Source organism: Macrotis lagotis, chromosome 1 (genome assembly GCF_037893015.1).
Source record: "Macrotis lagotis isolate mMagLag1 chromosome 1, bilby.v1.9.chrom.fasta, whole genome shotgun sequence".
Classification (NCBI taxonomy): Eukaryota; Metazoa; Chordata; class Mammalia; order Peramelemorphia; family Peramelidae; genus Macrotis; species Macrotis lagotis.
The window spans coordinates 93,761,260-93,778,280 of NC_133658.1; the positions used below are offsets into that span (position 1 = coordinate 93,761,260).

Sequence of the window (17,021 nt, forward strand, 5' to 3'; positions counted from 1 at the left end):
CCATATTAGCCAACTAACAAGTATTTTTTAATTAATCTGTCTCTCCCTTCCTTCAATGAGCACATTTTAAAAAAAGAATCACTTAAAAAAACCCAAATCCTTTGATACAAAACTACATAGTCCAGGCATTCAACAAGGATTTATTAGATATAATTATTAAGTATACAACTATGTGCACTTAGCTCTGGGGAAACTAAGAAAAGCAAAAAAGATCCTTCCTAAAAAGATCCTTCTAAAGAAGCTGACTTGAAGACTTCCCCAATCACATGATATTTCTGACACATCTAACCCTGTATGTATGTCTTTTTCTGAATTTAAGCTCATTGTCTCTCTGTCAGAAGATATGGTTTTTCTTCTTTCTTCTTTTAGATCCCTGATCATCACATTGATCAGTTCTAAGGTCTATCAGAGTTATTTTTCTCAACAATATTGTTACCATTGTATAAATTATTCTAGTTTTGTTCACTTCAGTCTCCATCAGTTTATAGTCATTTCCAGCTTCATTGAAAAATGTCCATTTTATTATTTCTTCTAGCACACTAAGAATCAAATGCCACAACTTGTTTAGGTGTTCCCCAATAATTGGTACCCCATTATTAGTTCATGGTTTGGGGCTGTGAAAAATATTTTTGTACATATTAATCCTTTTTTATTAGGTTCCCATTGCCTAATCCTTTATTTATTTGCTGATTCTACCCCTGCCCAAACTAGCCAGATTAATCCCAGAAGGACAGGCAAGAAGGAAGAGCATCTAAAAGTTAACCAACCAATTTCTCTGGGATTGTGGGATGATGCTTAGAACTCATCTAGTCCCAACTCTTCAATGTAAAGAAGAAATTGAAACCCAGACTGGTGAAGTGACTTACCCAAAGACACACCAGTAATGGTCTACACAGGTCTGCCAGTTACAGATATACACTTTCCCTCTTTGATCCACCATTTCCCCCACCAAAGTTTGAAGTCTATCTCATTTCCCAAATGTATTTTCCATTTCTTTTCTAATCCTCACCTACATTTTAGCTGAATTGGTAGAGTAGTTAAGAGGGTTCAGTAGAGAACAGGGCCTGAAATCAGGAAGACCTGAATTCTAATTTCACTATAGACACTAATTATGTGATCTTGATCAAATCATTTAACTAGTTTGCCTCACTTTCCTCATCTATAACCTAGGGATAATGATTGCAAGCTCCTTCCAGGGTTGTTGGAAGATTCAAATAATGGTTATAGAGTGATTAAAGTACTGCCTGACACATGATAGGTGCCATAAAAATAACTGTCATTATCATCATTATCATTATTATTATTATTATTATTATTATTACTTTCCAAGGTCACCTCCTCTTATACAAGGTCTTTCCTAACCTTCCTAGTTGTCATTACTCCCCTTTCTCCAAATCACTTCATATATATATATATATATATATATATATATATATATATTCCATATTTGTTGCTCTTGTTGTTCATCCTTCATTTCTTTTTTTTTAGATTTTTTTTCAAGGCAATGGGGTTAAGTGACTTGCCCAAGGCCACACAGCTAGGTAATTATTAAGTGTCTGAGGCCAAATTTGAACTCAGGTCCTCCTGACTCCAAGGCCAGTGCTTTCTTCACTACGCCACCTAGCTGCCCCCATCCTTCATTTCTAAGAGCACCTATGATTTCAGATTTACTTCCCTAGTAGAGTATAAGCACCTTGAGGACAGAAACCTTTCATTTTTGCCATTCCACCTCCACTTTCTATCTAGTCCAGTGACTGGCACATAATAGATGCTTCATAGAAGTTGGTCAAATTGAGTTGAATGGAACTGAAATGATTTTAAGCAGAGCATCCAGGTGCTGGAACAGCTAGGTGGTGCAGTGGATAGGGAACAGGGTCTGGAGGCAGGAAGACTCATCTTCCTGCATTCAAATCTTCCCTGAGACACTGAACTAGCTGTGTGACCCTGGGCAAGTCACTTAACCCTGTTTGCCTCAGTTTCCTCATCTATAAAATGAGCTGAAGAAGGAAATGGCAAACCCTACATGGGGTCAGACATGGCTGAAATAATAAAATACTGATCCTTCCCAGTCTATGTGAGACTGGTGCTCAGAAGTCCCCATTCCCCACCCATCCCCACCCTTAAGGCAGGTCTCCACACCACTTTCCTGGAACCTGGGCTTACCCTTCTCTTGGTCAACCGTACCCTCACAAGCTCCATTACAGCGAAGAACCACAAGCTAGTGAAGTAACTCTATCCTTGAGTTCTTTGAGTGGGAGTAGGAGAAAAGACATTGTTTGGGGTTTTTCTGGTGGGTTTTTCTCATTTTGTTTTTTGTAATTATAAGCTTAGTATCCATCAACAAAAACAAGCATTTGAATAAACAAATATTTAAAAATGAGATCATATCCATTGTAAACTCCAAACTCTTTACAATTATTTTATAAAGTGTATGTTCACTTTAGTGATCGCCTCTGGGCTTCCTTCAGATCTTTTTTCCTTCTTTGCAAAAACAAGCTTTTTTTAAAAAAAAAACATTTTATTTCAGATTTAATGATTGTCAGCTTTTTCTCAAATTTCTTTTCTTTAACTTTATTTTTATTATAGCTCCATCCAATTTGGAGTCTATCTAATTTTTGTATTTTTAAAGTTGAATTGTTCTTTTATAATTTTAGGAACCTTTGTTAGGCTTTTAAAATAAAAACGGAGCAGACAAGTGCTTTATTTTTATATTTCAATCTTAAGATAGAAATTTAAATAATTAAAGTCTACCCAAGAATAAAATGACAAGACAAGAAGCCCATTTGCCATTTTCCCCAAAGAAAGAAAAGCAAAGAATTGGAAAGGAGGTGGGTGGAGGATGGGGGGGGGGGAGACAATGGAAGAAGAAAAAGGGGGAGAGGAAACAAGTTGGAAGTGGGAAGAAGGGGTGGAAGAAGATATGGGGGGGGAGATGGAAGAAGAAAATGGGGGGGATAAACAAGTTCTATCAAGGGGAAAAAAAGAAAAGAATGAAGCAGAGAGAGAGAGGGAAGGAAAGGTAAGATGGAAAAGAAAGGTATGTCTCCAATTTTCCAGCTTCTTTCTTACTCTGCCCCCCAACACTTGGAGGCCTGGGTGCCTTTATCAAGTTTCACACCATCAGTCTCGGAGGAAGTTATCTCTACCTCTCCAACACCAGTTCTGCTGTCGTTCAGATAAGCTGAGGGACAACTTCAGGGGACTCCTTTGGTGTCAGCTATAGGGAGAATGGGACTGGGGGGTAACAATCTGCCCCAGTCCCCAACTCTTCCTTTAGTTTGTTCGAACCTTTGGGAGTCTTTTCCTTAAAAAAAAAAAGAGTTCAGGAAATTCAAAAAAATTAGAAAGGCCCTTTACTTTGCAGATAATTTTTATATCCATTATCTCACTCCTAAGAGGGAGGGAAGATGACCACTATTATACCCATTCAACAGATAAGGGAAGTGAAGATTGGAAGGGCCAAGTGACTTACCCAATGTTTATCATCACTTAAGACCTTAGTAGACCTATGCCTGAAACCCATGGATATAGCCAAAGAGAAGGAGGAAGAGAAAGAAAAGGAGGAGAAAAGGGGAGAGAGGGGAGAAGAGAAAGAGGAGGAAAAAGAGATATCAACTGCAACATACTCCTTTTAATTAAAGATGGAAGGATCCAGTTATTTTAGTTCTCTAGCTTTATCTAGTAATGAATTGCTTTCTGAACTTTAGCTTCATCAGGGTCAAAGCCTAGGGTAGTGGGGCATGTCCAGAACCAGACTCCCTCCCCTGATCTGAAAAGAATTTCTCCTGTACCTCTTTTGGGGAGACGTAAGAAAGAGAAGTAGATTGCAGCCACTCAAGTCTTTCAAGTCTGAGCTTGGGATCCAATCGTTAGGTCCCCCCAGTTCAAGGGACAGGATTTGGTTCATTGAAGGATTGGGGATGTTGGCATCGCCAAATCTTTCCAGTGGTGCCACATCTTCCAGGAGGAAGATAGTAAGCAAATAAATGCTAAAGAAGTACTTTTACAAATGTTATTTCATTTGATCCTCACAACCAGCAACTCATTTTCCAGTTAAGGAAACTGAGGCATACAGAGATTAAGTGACTTGATACTTACTAGCTGTGTGACCCCAGGCAAGCCACTTAACCCTGTTTTCCTCATTTTCCTCATCTGTAAAATGAACTGGAGAAGGAAGTGGCGAACCACTCCAGTACCTTTGCCAAGAAAACCCCAAGAAAGAATCACAAAGAGTCAGACACAACTGAAACAGCTAAGTAACAACAAACTAGCTGTGGCTTGAAAAAGCTAGTATCTGGATCTGGATTTGAATTCAGGTTTTCCTGTCTCTAATCCAGAGCACCATCCATTTTAACACCAGTTGCCTCAGGAGAAGGAATCTGAAGAAGACAAAACTGGTACTATAACCTCACTCAATACTCCGATCTTTTCTTTCTATTTCTCTACCCCAGATCACTCTCTCATCCTTTCACTCCTCCAATGCCTTTCCTTCTCCAACGCATCCTACATACGGCACGGTTGCTGTTATTATCTTTTGACAGCACAACTCTGATCCTGTCATTCTGCCCAAGAATTGTCAATGACCTCTCCTTCCCTCGAAGATAAAGTGGAAATGTCTTGACCTTGTGCTAGGGGCTCTCCATGATTTCCAGTCTTATCTAAGCCCTAAGAGTGGAGGAACAGGCAGTATGGTATCCTGGGAAGAAGAGTGACTCCAACGAAATCAAAGAGGAAAAGGACTCAAATGGACCTTTAGCAGTTCTTTCTGTGCAGGCAAAGATAGGAAACTAAACTATCATCTGGGAAACTTGAATGGTGTATGAATGTAAATGGAATCTTATGGGGCGGCTAGGTGGCGCAGCCCTGGAGGCTGGAGTACCTGAGTTCAAATCCTGCCTCAGACACTTAATAATTACCTAGCCGTGTGGCCTTGGGCAAGCCACTTAACTCCATTTGTCTTGCAAAAATTTTTTAAAAAAAAGAGGCACGAGTTAAGAAAAACCTGAGAAAATTTATATGAATTAATAGAAATGTTCAGAACCAAGAGAAAAATTTATAACAATGACTTTTTTAAAGACAAAATTTGAAAGACTTAATAACTCTAATCAATGCATTGACTACTGACAATTCCATAGGACTGATAGTGATGTCTGCTAGTCACCTCTGAACAGAGAGTATGGTCTTAGGGTACAAAAGAAACAAGAAAAATGTGAAAATTTGTTAGACTCTTTTGTCCGTCAATTAGTCTGTAAACATATTGGGCTTTAAAGAAAGGCAAAAGGTAAGTCTCTGTTCTCAATGAACTCATAGTCTAATAGGAAAGACAACATTCAACAGATACGTGTAAACTATTTTTGTTTGTGATTTGCCCTGTTATTTTTTGCTATTTGTTCAGTCATTTCATTCATATCCTACTCTTCCTCACCCCATTTGGGGTTTTCTTGACAAAGATATTGCAATGATTTGACATTTCCTCCTCCTCTAATTCATTTTGCAGATGTGGAAACTGGGGAAAATAGGGTGAAGTGACTTGCCAGGGTCATCTAGTGTCTCAGGTCAAATTTGAACTCAGGTCTTCCTGTCTCTAGACAAGACCTTTTATCTACTGCACCACCTAGCTGCTACCAACCAGAAGGTCAGATTTTAACAGACTTGAAGGAAGCCAGAGAATTCAGTTCCATATAGTTTTTTACAGAGGTTTTGAGTTTTTTTCCCTTTTCCATGGTGGGGAGGGGAGTGAGAGGGAGAGAAAAGAAATTTATACAAACTGAAAAGTAAAATTTTTTTAAAAGGACAATGAATTTGAAAACTAGCTTCTACCTGGTTCTGCCATTTTATAACTATATGGTCTTGGGCAAGTCACTTACAAAATCCCTGAATATTAAAATTAACAGAAACTTTAGAGATTATAAATTCATTTCGTCTGACCGGTTCTCAGTTTTCTCGGCTGTAAAAAACGAAAGAGTTAGACTAGATGACCTCTTAGTCCCTTTTCAGCATTGACGTTTTGTAAGTAATATCAAAGGTCACTGGCTGAAAATAAAAACAAGGCAGTATATGATAAGGGTGGGGCAGACTCCAGATAATAAATGTTAGACTCTATGACAAATACAATTTATTTTAAAATCCATAACAAACCCAGGGCTTTGCAGTCTCTAATTAGGTGGGGCTCCATTCCCTTTGGAGTCCCCTGAGTGGAAGCCAGGGTGCTAAGCTGCTGTTTGTATTAAAATCTGTGGTCCCCTCTGTCCAGTGCCATCCCCTACCAACTCTACCTACATTGAATTATTTTAAAAAAAAACAAGAAAGCATCAGGTTCTATGAAACTCAAGGGTTTCTGTTTCTAATAAAAACCATTTTACAGAGCTCCATACTCTATCCCTCTACCCCCCACAGTCTGGCCCCAGGAAGGGACTAGAATCTCTTCCCCCATCCATAGGGAGCTCTGATGTCCCCTGAACACTTCCAGGCAATGTATAGGATCCTACCTTTTGGACTCTGTTTGGAATCTTGTTCTGTTGACCCAAGTTCATTGCTGAGTTCACCAAGTAGCCCTGTTCTCTCAGTCTCTCAACCTAGCCCAAGTTCTCTGGGTCTCATTTCCCATATCTAGAATACAGTGATTGCTTATATTAGCTCGGTAACAGAAGGAATCAGTCAAGGAGACCTAAATTCAAACCCTACCTTGGGGGCTTCCTAGTCAATGTAATTCAGAGCAAATAATTTAATCTCTCCTGGGCCAGCTAGGTGGCCAAGTGGATAGAGCACTGGCCCTGGAGTCAGGAGGACCTGAGTTCAAATCCTCCCTCGGACATGTGATGATTACTTAGCTGTGTGATCTTAGGCAAGTCACTTGACCAAATGGGGTGAGGAAGAGTATGATATGAATGAAATGACTGAGAAAATAGCAAAAAATAACTGGTCAAGCCATCAAAAAATAAAATTAATCTCTCCTAGGCTGTTTCATCCATAAAATGGTATTATCATAGCACCTAGCATACAGGTTTGTCATGAGAACCAAAGGGGATAACCTAAGGCAAACTTTATAGCCCCCTGTGGTTGCTAACTATTACTATTGTTATTACGTTATTGCATAGGCAGAGATATTTTTGGAGGACCGGCCCCCTCTCAGGAGCCTGTGCTTACAGGGTTCTCACTTTGAGAAAAACCCAGTGTAAATGTTGAGCATTATTATTATTATCATCTCCATGCTAACCTCTCGATTCAAAAACTGGATATTTTCCATCCCCTCTTGATTGGTGAGTATGATTTAGCTAAAACCACAAAAAGACTTGATAGCCAATGGCCTGGGATGGAGCCAGGAGGAGACCCCTAGCTGAGCCCAGCCAAGGCAGGACCCCATCTCAACTCCTCCTCCCCCCAAAATTACAGAAGGAAAAACAAGGTGAGAGGTTGTGTTTCTAATGTTTTACTTTGTTTCCTCTCTCTCTCTCTCTCTCTCTCTCTCTCTCTCTCTCCTGTGTTTCCTGCCGTTCTTTCTGTTTGTGGCTTCCTGACCTCCATGGGGTGCAAAACTGGGGGAAGAAAACCAATTTGCCAAAAACTGGAAGATATTGTGAGAAGGGTCAAGAGTGGGGCATTCAGAATCATAGAAGTGGGTTCGATGGGTCCACTCCACTTCAAAATTATAACAACTAGCATTTACATAAGACTTTAAGGTTTGTAAAACACTTTACAAATATTATCTCCTTACAGCCTCACAAGAGGCCTGGGCATCTTACTCTGCCTGTTTTAAAAATGAGGAAGCTGAGACCAAAGACCTCAGAAGGATGTTCAGGGTCATGTAACAAATACCTTGATGCTGAAGCAGAACTCAGGTTTTCCTGTTTCCAGGCAAAGGACTCTATGTACTCCACTATTTGCCATCCTATCTTGCCAGGCTGCTAATGTCCTCTGCCCATGAGCATGATGCATGACCACTATCCAGGTTCTTTTTAGTCTTTTTTTGTTTTTGTTTTTGTGAGACAATGGGGTTAATGAACCTGCCCAAGTTGGTAAGTTCTAAGTATCTGAGGTGGGATTGGAACTCAGGTCTTCCTGACTCCAGGGCCAGTACTCTATCCATTTTTTTGCTACCTAGCTGCTTCTGTCCAGGTTGCAAAATTAGACATGAGAAGGTAGGGTCTCAACCTGTCACCTGGCAGAGGTGCTCCTGGAAGCCTGGGCCTTCCATAACCTCAATTCATCGCTTGTTTTCTTCATGGAGGCTCTGATGATTCTCCCAGCTGCTAGTTCTTCCCACACCCTCCTTCAGCCTTATTATCCTTATATTTATTTTCTAAATGTTTAAATGTGTACATGTTGTCTCTTTTTCATTAGATTCCCACAACAACCCTGGGAGATAGGTCCTCTTATCCCCATTTTAAGGTAGGGGGAAACCGAGACCAAGAATCTCACTGTCTGAGGTTGGATTTAAACTCAGATCTTCTGAACTCAGGAATGGAAACTCCTGGAGGGGTCCTGGTATATGATAAATGTTTGTTGCTACATCTGATGTGCTTAGGCACCACTGACAAGTTTGACCATCCAGGATACTAGACTCTACTTTTTTTTTTAAGGTTTTTGCAAGGCAGTGGGGTGAAGTGGCTTGCCCAAGGCCACACAGCTAGATAATTACTAAGCATCTGAGGCCAGATTTGAACTCAGGTACTCCTGACTACAGGCCCAGTGCTCTATCCACTGTGCCACCTACCTGCCCCCTCTACTTTTCTTTTTCAAAGACCACATATCTTCAGGTTCCACCAATCAGTCAATCAATGACCACTCAGAAAGCAATGACCACTATGTACAGAATCCTGGGCTAGGCTTGGGAGAGAAACAAAGATTAACTTTAAACAGCCGCTCTAGACCTTGCCCTCAAGTGAGGTTTGCTTGTGGCCATCAAGGGTCTCCCTCTTTATTTTTGAAAATCCAGCCTTCATATTGCAGAATTCTCATAGTAGTTTTCCTTCAAAATTCTTAGTCTTTAAAAAAAGAACAATTATCATTCTGCAAACATTTGTTAACATTTGCCTACAACTATAAAAACCATTTAAAAAAAAACACTGCCCTCAGGGAGCTGAGGGGCAAAAGGATCGATTTAAATAAGTACAGTAAAGAGAAAATAATTTTAAGGGGAAGAACAGTTTTAGGTGAACAAAAGCTACTGTGCCAATCTCTAATTTCACAATTAAATATGTCCCTGATTTTATTCATTGAGCATTTTATTAAATATCTACTATGTGTTAAACCCAGCAGGTTCCCAAAGGAGCTACACCTAACTGCCAAAGAGCTTGCCTGGGAAGGGAGGGAAGAGGAGGAGGAGGGAACAGGACCAACCTGTGCAACCATAGGCAGCCAAAGTAAATATAAGGTATATTGTTTGTTGTTGAGTCATGTCTGAGTCTTCGTGACCCTTTGGACCATACAGTCCATGGGCTTTTTTTTTTTGTTTTTTGTTTTTTTTTGTCAATGATACTAGAGTGGTTTGCTATTTCCTTCTCTATTGGAGTAAGACAAATCTAAGTTAAGTGAGTTGCCCAGGGTCATATACCTAGTAAGCATCTGAGGCTGAATTTGAACTCAGTTCTTCCTGATTCCTGGCCCAGTGTTCTTGCCCCTGAGCCACCTAGAGATTAAAAAGCAACTATAAGAATTCAGACTGGGCTTCCTGTAGGATAGGGGTAAGGAAACGTTTTTCTGGATAGTTATAAAATCATTTGTGGGCTATACAAAATTCTCAACTTAAAAATTAGCCTGCCATATTGCTCCTAAATTTATTGAATTTTGAGTCCCATCTGAAGTTGCCTTGGCACTGCCAGACCAAATGATTTTGCAGACCTTGAGCTGGCCAGACATGTAGGAGGCGGGTTTTACCCCAGAACTGAATTGGAAGGAAACTGAAGCTAGACTCCTCAGTGGAGAATTTGACATAATAAAAGGAATATAAATAAATATGTTTGGCTTAATAAAGGGAACAATAAAAGGGGAGAGAAAAATTGGGAAGAAGGATGAAGAAATAGGATGGGACTTATATTAAGCCCTTCCTTTTTTCTTTCTTTCCCTCTTTTCTTCCTTCCTTTCTCCCTTCTTCTTTCCTTCCTTCCTTCTATCCTTCATCCTTTCTTTTCTTCTTACTTTCCTTCTTTTCTTTCTTCCTTCCTACAAGTATTCATATATTTAAGTACCCTCTTGAAGTCTTAAGACTGAGGATAAAACAAAGATTAAAATTTTAGTGACTTTGGGCAAGTTACTATAATTCTGTGAGCCTCAGTTTCTTTATCTGTAATTTAAGAGATTTGTATTAGATAGTTTCTAATATTCTAACCACCTCTAGTTCTAAAATGCTATACTCCAAGGATTAATGGATAGATTTTAGGTTATATCTGCACACAGGTGTGGAAAAGAATTGCATCTATTTCAATATAATTGGTTTCCTTTATAAAAACCCTATACAATTTTTGTGGTTTGTTTTTGTATGTTTGTTTGTTTTTAGATTTTTCAAGGCAATAGGGTTAAGTGGCTTGCCCAAGGCCACACAGCTAGGTAATTATTAAGTGTCTGAGGCAGGATTTGAACTCAGATACTCCTGACTCCAAGGCCAGTGCTCTAATCCACTACGCCACCTAGCCACCCCCCTATACAATTTTTTGTGCATTTGAAAACATTCTGAATAGAGGTTCCTAGGTTTTTCCAGACTGTCAAAGGAAGTCCATGACCCAAATGAGATGAAGAATAAATACTATCCTAAAATGATGATCATCTCCCTGTACTGATAAAGAAAGAGATAATTCCTCCATGAATAACCACCATAAAATCGATTAAACTGAGAAGGATTTATTAAGCACCTCCCAAATGTAGGTACTGTGAAAATTCTAGGAATACAAAGACAAAAATGAATCAATCTCTGTCCTCAAGGAACTTACATTCCTACAATTACAAGACCAAAGTGCCATCAGAATTTTATATAATTAAAAGAGCTCCAGAAAATCAGTTGTGTTCTGTTAATCAGGGAAGGATTCAAGGAAGAGTAGGCATTTGGGGTGGTCATAAAACCAGTGGGGAACCCAAAGATGGGAAAATTAATTGAGTCACAAAAGATAAAAGGCTTGAATCTAGGTCTTCTAATGTCTAATTCCCTGTTCTCTCCCAAATAGGTGGGGAGATGGGTTTTAAAACATCCACAGACATGCAGAGAGGCAGAGATCTGAGCCTCTAATCCTGTGATCCCCTATTTCAACCCTCCCCCCCCCAGCACACCTGGCTGGGGGAGCAGGGAGAGGTCTAAGTCTTACCAGCTCCGCTCCTGGCAGTAGGCGGGCAGACACACACATCCAGGTCATTTTTCCTGGTCTTCTGGTTAAAGATTCTAGAACAGCCCAGACAGTAACCACCACCCCCACTCCTAACCCCAAGTCACCACAGTAGACCAGAAAATGAGTTAATGATTAAGGAGAGGATTAACTATTAACCGATTGGTAGGAGGACATGGAGTAATGTCTCTGTCTGCACCTGAGACTAAGCTAAAAATACCTTCTCTTGCCTGCAGGGGTCAGTTCTGGAGAAATCCCATGGGGTCTCGATGGGAGGTTTCCAAGGTGTACCCCTCCTCCTATCTGGAGCTCTGACCCCCTCTCTGGCTCTTTCCCTCTTTCTACCCCTGCCCCTCCCACCTGCCCATCCCTCTTTCCTTAAAGCTAATCATTGTTGGGTGTCTGTTAACTAAAAAGACTTCAAAGTGTGGATGGGGGAGGAGGCAGGGCATTCACCTGGCAGCCAAGCCTCCGCCCAGCCTCCCTGCCACGTCGTTCCCACTCCCTCTTCCCCCTTCCCCTAGGCAAAGGGAGCGACACCCGCTTGGGCCAGGAGAGGAGGAGCCAAAGAGACAGACTGACATTCAATTCGGCAAGTCTGTACTAAAGAGCTACTGTGTGTGCCCACACCTAAGCTGGCACCTGGGCAGACACCAGAAAAAGCCAAGGCCCTTGCTGCAGAAGGTTGTGTTCTCTGAATCTATGGGTTGGGGAGGGGGTTTGGTATGGTGGAAAGAGGGAGGATGATCTGGGTTTGAATCTTCTCTCCACCTCTCAACACCTGAGTGATTTTGCCAACTCAAGCTCTGTAAAATAAAGAAGTTAAACCTGAGACTCTATGCTGCTTTCATCCCCCGCCCCCTGCCCTGCTGAGGTGGCATAATGGATAGAACGGCTGCACCTGGAAGACCTCAGTTCAAATTTGACCCTAAGGTGCTAGCTGTATGACCTTGGACAAGTCACTTAACCTGGTGACCTTCGTTTCCTCAGGTATAAAGTAGGGATTTTATGAAACACTTGATTTATATTATGATATAGTACTTACCTAAGCCAATATTTGTAAAGTATTTAGCACAATGTCTGACCTGTTGTAAATGCTAGCCATTATTGTTGTTATTAATACAGTTTTTATATATCAAATCTTTCATAGATTTTAGAATTGGAAGGGGCCTTGGAGCCTATCAAATCTAAACCCCTCATTTTACAAATGAGGAAACTGAGGCAGTAGAGTTAACTAGCTAACAAATATGGTTTTGGGGTTTGTCAAGTGTATTTTGTTTATCCACAACAACCCTTTCTTTGAAGATGCATCCTACAGATGAGGAAATTGGGGTAGACTTAGGCAGAGATGAAAAGCATGTAGGGGAGGGGACCTGAACCTGTGATTTTATTGGTTAAACTGAAAAGTTCCAGACAAGAAAACTCCCTCTACTAAGTCATATCAGCACCTTCCCTGTCATTTTGAGTCTTAGAAAGATGAGAGATTAAATGATTTGTCCATGGTCATGCACATAGCCAGAATGGTTTGGAGCAAGGAAATGGATTCAGATCTTCCTGGCTAATCCTCCAGCCACTACCCCTGCTGCCTAATATGCTGATACAAGCACATGCAATAGACATATACACACACACACACAATATACATAGACATGTAGATACAAATACATACACAGAGTATATGAATTATTAAAATGGGGGAAATAAAATTTTTCATAAAAATATAGTTTTCTTAAATTAGAATAAAATTAAGCACTTAATACAATATTGATAAAAATCTAATTTTTTGTGACCCCCTGGACACAGATCCATGAATCCATGGGATCTTCCTTTTTTCTAATTAGTTTTCAGCACTCATTTTTTCTAAGATTTTAAGTCCCACATGTTTCTACCTCTCTCCCTGCCTCCCCACCATAGCCAGTCCAGTCATGTTGACCATAACAACTCTCTGTGTTAGAGGGATAGATATGCAAACAATGATTTTAGACTGGCACTTCTTTTACCAAATTCAACCTTTATCAGGCTGTCAACAAACTGACAAGCATTTATTAAGCTCTTACCATGTACCTGATACTATACTCAGCATTGAAGCAATTTTTGTTCAGTCATTTCAACCCTTTCTCCTTACCCCACCCTAAAGACCTCAATCCTTGACCTTGGTTTTGTTGTTGTTGTTAAGTCCAGTCTGATTCCTTGTGACCCCATCTGGGTTTTCTTGTCAAAGACATAGGAATGATTTGCCATCTCCTTCTCCAGCTCACTTTACAAATGAAGAAACTGAGGCAGTTTAATGACTTGCTCAGGAAATGTCTGAGGTTGGATTTGAACTCATGTCTTCCTGACTCCGGGCCCAGAATGCTATCTGCTTCACCACCTAGCTTCCTGAATCAGTCTTGCTTAACTAAATTTTGACTTTCTGTTTGAGTCAGAAGTTTTTTATTTTTGTTTTTGCTTTTCTTGCCAAGCCATAGAATGCTCTAGCACCCAATCACAATACCTAGGTTGCTTTCTTTCTATTCTGAACATTCCCTGTTCTGCTAGTGAGATCCGGTTTCTTTCAATCAGAAATTATCCTTGACCTGCAAAATCCTAAGGTCTTGTTACCTAGTTAACAGCAGAAGGAATGTCCAATGGAGGCACATTTAACTTTCTTGCATTGTTGCTTTCTTAATCATGAGTTCTGGAAGTAGTCAGCAATCAATCACTTATTAAGCTCTAGGCTTCTAACTGACATACTTTTTTCTACTCCCTTGTGATAAATGATTCTTCTTCATGATGTGACATGTTGCTAAGACTTCTGCAATTTCGCTTTAAATGGATCATCTTTGGGAGCTGAGATGGTGGTGCTGGTGATAACCCATCAGAAGAATCCAGTTTGAAAGCATCATCTAGTAATATTCTCTCTCTCTCTCTCTGTCTCTCTCTCTCTCTCACATACACACACACACACACACACACACACACACACAGACAAAGAGATTTGTATTTGCATATCACTTGTGTGTTTACAATTCTATCTGTTAGTCCTATCTCTCCTAAAGATGGGTGCCTTACTGGGGAGAAGAGCCAAGCGCTTCACATTGGAGTCAAAGACTAGAGAGGATTGAGCTGAGAATGGCCCTGAGTGTCATGGATGGTATGGCAGATAAGTTTGGGGCATGGATGTGCAGTGAGATAAATGGGGATGAGTAAGGAGGATGAACCGAGAAGACTGCAGGTTCCAAGCCAAAGTGTAGAAAGCTTGACTAGTCCCTGGAGTTTACATCAATGTATGAGTACACTCAGTTCTTCTTAGCAACCCAGTGATCCAAGAGAAACTCCAAGGACTCACAAAGGAAAGTGCTATCCAAATCCAGAGAGAGAGAACCGATGGACTCTAAATGCAGATGGAAGCATATTTTCTTCAATTACTTTATTCGTTTTGCATGGTTATTTTTTCCTTTTGATCTGCTTCTTCTTCCACAACTGAGATTAATATGTTTTACAAGATAGCATATGTATAAACTATATCGAATTACCTACCATGTTCAGAAGAGGAGAGGAGAAGAAGGGAGAAAAATTTAGAACTCAAAATCACATAAAAATAAATGCAAAGGAGTCAGTTCAAATCCAGTCTCAGACACTTAATCATTGATAATTACCTAGCTGTGTGGCCTTGGGCAAGTCACTTAACCCCATTGCCTTGCAAAAACCTAAAAAATAAACAAATAAATGCAAAGATTTTCACAATATGTAATTGGGGAAAAATTTTTAAAAATACTATTAAAAAAAAGAAAAATATATTGGTGGGGGAGAACATAAAGAGCCAGTGATGCCTAGGAATCTTCCTGGGTCAATTAGAACAGAAAATAGGGGATCTACCAGATCCTTCTATAGAAATAGGGTTTCCCGGGCAGACAAATAGAAACAGGGTTGGGGGTGGATTAAGAAGCAAAGAGCCTGGATCACCTGCTAAGCTCTGTGCTAAATACTAGGGACACAAAGAGAAAAGACAAAATAATCCCTACCTTCAAGGAACTCACATTCTAATGGGGGGGGAAGAAAATATGCAAACAACTATGTAGATGCCATAAATGAACAGGATGAATTGTAGGTGGCAATAGTACAGGTGACCTGCATTGTGTGTGTGTGTGTGTGTGTGTGTGTGTGTGTGTGTGTGTGTGTGTGTGTGTGTGTTTCTGGGTCTGTTTCCCTGTCCTTCTTGAGGTGTTTTGGAGGGAAATTTTTTTCCTGCACAGATCCAGGACTGAGACTTCCAGAATGGACCTTACTCCCTTCAGCAGCTCTATTTCCTCCTTCTCCCTTCATGACTGGGCAAATCTACTTAACCTGGCTCCCTCATTCTCCAGCTAATGTTTAGGGATGGGTGGAGGCTGTTACTTGGTTAGAATCCCAAACACACTCATATTTTCCACAGAAACCCCACTTCAAGGACCCCAACTCTTTGGCTTTGTGTTCAGTTATGCCCAAATTCTTCTTAACTCCATTTGGGTTTTCTTGGCAAAGATGCTAAAGTGGTTCAGCATTTATTTCTCCACTAGATTAAGATAAATATATTTTTACCTTATGTAAAGGGACTTGCCCAGGGCACACAGCTAGTAAATGTTTGAATCCAGATTTGAACTAAGGTCTTCCTGATTCTAGGCCCAGCATTCTATTGACTCATCCATCTAGCTGCCCCTGACCTTGGCTTTACCAATTTCCAAATATTTATGGCCACAGAAAAAGAAGTTGGTCTTTCACAAAATGACTAATATGGAAATATGTTTAACATAGTTGTACATGTATAACTGGTATCAGATTACTTGTTGTCAAGGGGAAGGGGGAGTAAGGATGCGAGAAAGAAAAATGTAGAACTCAAAACTTTTACCAAAAAATGAATGCTGAAAACTATCTTTACATGTAGTTGGAAAAAATAAATAAATCTATTTTTTAAAAAAAGAAGTTGGGTGGGGGCAATAGTAAGAATAAGGGAAATGACTCTGAAGGTTAGAGGAATTCATCTTAACACAAACCCACCGTACTTCTGGTCAAGAGAATGACTCAGACTATATCTCTCTCAGTCCCATTAACCTGCTAACCTCTGACTGTTCAGCAGATCGAAATCCAAATTCTCTGAGGTTTCAGTCTAATTCTCTTTTCCTTTCTCAAGAACCTCCCAAACTGAAAGACAAGCAAACATATACCTTACTATAGAAACAGAATACAATGGAGACAACACAGGCAGAAGGAAAATGAATACTCACCCGTGGACTCGACTGTCACACATACTTGGGGCTGAGTGTGTGTGTGTGTGTGTGTGTGAATACCAGAGGGTGTCTCATGAACTACAAAACCCCAGAATTCTCAGAAGCTAAAGGCCCAGATTGGACTCCTTCATTTTCATATCTTTGCATACAGCCCATAGAAAGCTCTAAATCCTTAAATAGGACCTTTGGGTTTTATTAACCCATATTTGGAGATTTCATCCAAGCTCTCCAGTAGACTGATTCATACCTTCTTGGAACTCATTGCTGAATCTCAAGATGAATTGTGAATGAAAGGCAAGGGGGGAAAGAGGGAGGTGAAGGCCCACCTGTCTCACACATACCATTCTACTCTCCATCTTCCTGAGAATGAGGTAGAGATGGGTGGTTTTAAGAAACTGAACATCATGTTATCTCACACTCTTCTTGTCTGTTTTAAGGAAGTCTACTTTGGGATAGAGGAAGG

The 17,021-nt window shown here is 40.3% G+C and overlaps 1 long non-coding RNA gene across 3 annotated transcripts in view; it reads right to left on the reverse strand.

Moving 5' to 3' along the window:
• Positions 1-17,021, reverse strand: part of LOC141501082 (uncharacterized) — a 76,744-nt gene that overhangs the window by 44,881 nt on the left and 14,842 nt on the right. The window contains exon 1 of one of the 3 annotated variants that reach the window (XR_012472133.1): positions 11,533-11,634. The exons of 1 other annotated variant lie outside the window; for it this stretch is intronic. This is a non-coding gene — a long non-coding RNA (uncharacterized LOC141501082). One more of the 3 variants, XR_012472134.1, reaches the window with a different exon arrangement.